Source organism: Lactuca serriola, chromosome 8 (assembly GCF_051521515.1).
Source record: "Lactuca serriola cultivar US96UC23 chromosome 8, Lser_US96UC23_V15, whole genome shotgun sequence".
Taxonomy (NCBI): Eukaryota; Viridiplantae; Streptophyta; class Magnoliopsida; order Asterales; family Asteraceae; genus Lactuca; species Lactuca serriola.
This window is the reverse complement of record NC_136415.1, coordinates 165,682,679-165,686,612: the sequence shown is the minus strand read 5'-3', so window position 1 is coordinate 165,686,612 and position 3,934 is coordinate 165,682,679.

The following is a 3,934-nucleotide window of genomic DNA, read 5'->3' as shown; positions in this document are numbered from 1 at the left end:
GATTGAGACCTTTGATGAGCGGTATGCTGCTCTTACTGATGTTGTTGTCGCTGTAGCCACTGCAGCTGTCGCTGCTGCCATGCCGCAGGGGGGTGATTCGTTGCTGTACCGGGAGTTCAGCAACACGAAGCCACCCGAGTTTGATGGGACGCAGGATCCGATTGCTGCGATGAGATAGATATCTGACATTGAGGGATGCTTCTACACCTGTTTGTGTCCAGAGCATCCGAGGGTTCGGTTTGCGCTAAACCAGCTTCACTTGGGAGCGAAGGACTGGTGGAAGTTTGTGACGACGCATCTTACTTCTGTGGAGATTTCAGCAGTGACCTAGGAGAGGTTCACTGCGATGTTTTGAGACGAGTACGTTCCCCTTGTGGAAAGGGAACGTTTGAACCAGGAGTTCTTGACCGTCAAGCAGGGGACTGAGTCTATGACAGTGATTGCGAGGATGTTTCATGAGCGGGTGTTGTTTTGCCCGGAGCACGTGTCGACCGCGCAGGCACGTATGAGCCGATACCTGAGCATTCTAAGGAGAGACATTCGCGAGTTCTTGGCGAACTCATTATACCGGACATTTTCTGACCTCCAGGAAAATGCCCAGAAGAGGGAGATTGAGCTGGAGACTCAGGCCAGGGAGGAGGCCGAGTCTCAGAGTAGGGATAGGCGGCCGGAACGGTCTCAGCCGGCATCCAAGCGGGGAAAGCCCGCCGATTCGAGATATGGGGTCCAGAAGGGCCGCACTTGCGGGAAGTTCGGCAAGGGGCATGATGGATTTTGTCGATCTGGTGCTTGTTACAAGTTTGGCAAGGAGGGACATATCGCCAAGGATTGCCCCAAGGAGTTTATGGTTTGCTTTCATTGCAACCAGACCGGACACCGAAAGTCCGAGTGTCCACAGTTGAGGGGGACAGCGCAGGGGATGCCGCAGGGGTCTGCCCCTGCTGCTACATGAGCTATTGAGGGTCGGTTGGTGAAGGCCGAGGCACCGAAGGCGCGAGGGAGAGCTTTTCAGCTGACAGCGGAGGAGGTCCGTGCAGCACCCGACGTCGTGGCCGGTATGTATTATGTTCTTATTTATTTATGTTGTAATGAGATGTTGTGTTCATATCATGTTATGCATAGGTACTTTCCTTGTGAATTATGTACCTGCATTGGTGTTATTTGACTCGGGTGCGAGTCGGTCATTTGTATCATTAGCATTCGGTAGGCACATCAGTATCCAACGAAAGGTGATGAGTCGACCTCTACGTGTTTCGATAGCTGACGAGCGAACAGTGTATGAAACGGATGTGATCCGGGGTTGTGCTTGAGATCTTCGGTGTTGGGTGTCTGATAGATCTGGTTCCGATTGCGATGGGGGACGTATGTGTCATCGTGGGCATGGTGTGGTTGAGCTGATCTGGGGCGACGATAGACTGCGAGCACCAACTGGTGACGATCTGAGATCCTAGTGGGGGAGTGTTGACAGTTTATGGTGAGGGAACTCGTTGTGGGTAAACATTCTGTTCGGCTGCCAGAGTGAGGCAGAGTTTGCAGCAGGGCTGCAAGGGGTTCGTAGCCTATGTGATGGATACACGGGAGGCCGCTGGGAGGCCAAGTATAGTTAATGATGTCCCGATAGTGCGTGAGTTCCCGGATGTATTTCCCGAGGAGTTGCCAGGTGTGCCTCCTGAGAGGCAGGTGGAGTTTCGCATCGATTTGATTCCCGGAGCCGCGCCTATCGCTAAGGCACCTTATCGCCTTGCACCGCCAGATATGCTCGAGCTATCCTCGCAGCTTCATGAGCTGTTGGGGAAAGGGTTCATTCAGCCGAGTAGCTCACCTTGGGGAGCACCGATCCTTTTTGTCAAGAAAAAAGGATGGTTCACATCGGATGTGCATTGATTACCGGGAGTTGAACAAGTTAACGGTCAAGAACAGTTATCCGTTGTCAAGGATTGATGATTTATTTGATCAGTTGCAGGGGGCATCTTGGTTCTCTAAGATAGACTTGAGGTCTGGATATCATCAGATGAGGGTGCATGATGAGGATATCCAGAATACGGCGTTCAGAACGCGTTATGGGCACTATGAGTTCGTGGTGATGCCTTTCGGGCTCACCAATGCGCCAACAACGTTCATGGATCTCATGAACCGGGTGTGCAGGCCGATGCTGGATCGATCTGTGATCGTGTTCATTGATGATATTCTGGTGTATTCTAGATCCCGAGAGCAGCATGAGGAACATTTGAGGGAGGTCCTCGAGGTGTTGAGATCGGAGATGCTTTATGCCAAATTCTCCAAGTGTGATTTCTGGTTATGGGAGGTCCACTTCTTAGGGCATCTCGTTAATCAGAATGGAATGTTGGTCGATCCGGCCAAGATTAAGGCGGTGATGAGCTGGGAGGTGCCGAAGTCCGCCTCCGAGATCATGTGTTTTCTGGGATTGGCGGGTTATTATCGGAGGTTTATCAAGGATTTCTCCAAGATAGCAGTGCCGCTTACCAGGTTGACCCGGAAGGGATTTGTTTTTTCATGGGGTCCAGAGCAGCAGACTTCGTTTGAGACTCTTCGCCAGAGATTGTGCGAAGCCCCGGTGTTATCCCTTCCGAAGGGATTGGAGGATTTTGTGGTAAACTGTGATGCGTCAATTTCAGGGTTGGGCGCGGTGCTTATGTAGAGGGGGCATGTGATAGCATATGCATCGAGGCAGCTGAAGCCTCATGAGGCGAGGTATCCCACTCACGATTTGGAGCTGGGGCGGTGGTCTGCGCTCTCAAGATCTGGCGTCACTACTTGTATGGTGTTTAGTGTACCATTTACACGGACCACGAGAGTTTGATGTATTTTATGGATCAGCCCAACCTGAATATGCACCAGAGGAGATGGTTAGATGCCGTGAAGGATTATGATTGTGAGATCCTGTACCACCCGGGCAAGGCGAATGTGGTGGCCGATGCTTTGAGTCGTAGGGCAGAAAGTGCCCCGATCCGAGATATGTGTATGAGGATGACGGTGATTACCCCAGTGTTAGATACCATCCGAGAGGCCCAGGCAGAGGCTGTGAGACCAGAGACTCGCAAGTAGGAGCGTGTGATTGGGTAGGTATCTAAGTTTATGACCGATGGTCGAGGGCTTATGACTTTTCATGGTCGGATTTAGGTGTCGTTTATAGGTGGGGAACATGTTGTTTTGATGGAGGAGGCACATAGATCGAGATTTTCGAGCCATCAAGGGGCCACCAAGATGTATTTGGACCTGAAAAAGGATTATTGGTGGCCTTGTATGAAGAGAGATGTTGCATGGGTTGTAGAGAGGTGCTTGACCTGTCGCCAGGTTAAGGCGAGCATGAGCGTCCGCTTGGCAAGTTGCAGCCACTGGAGGTTCCCTAATGGAAGTGGGAACAAATTTCTATGGATTTTATCACCAAGTTGTCGAGAACCCCAAGGGGTGTCGACGCAATTTGGGTGATTGTGGATAGGTTGACGAAGAGCGCTCACTTCCTTGCTATTAGTGAGAGTTCTTCTACAGATAAGTTGGCAGAGATATACGTGAGGGAGGTAGTGTCACGGCATGGGGTGCTGATCTTGATTGTGTCTGACCGAGATGTGCGTTTCACTTCCAGGTTTTGGAAGAAGTTTCATGAGGAGTTAGGTACGAGATTGGATTTCAGCACTGCTTACCATCCTCAAACTGACGGGCAGAGTGAGCGGACGATTCAGACACTCGAGGATATGCTTTGGGAATACGTATTAGATTTTGGAGGGAGCTGGGACACGTATTTGCCATTAGCCGAGTTTTCGTATAATAACAACCACCATTCGAGTCTTGGTATGCCTCCTTTTGAGTTGTTATATGGAAGGAGGTGTCGGACTCCCATCTGCTGGGGAGAGGTAGGGCATCGTGTGATGGGTAGCACATAGATAGTACTTCAGACTAGTGATCAGATTCAGCA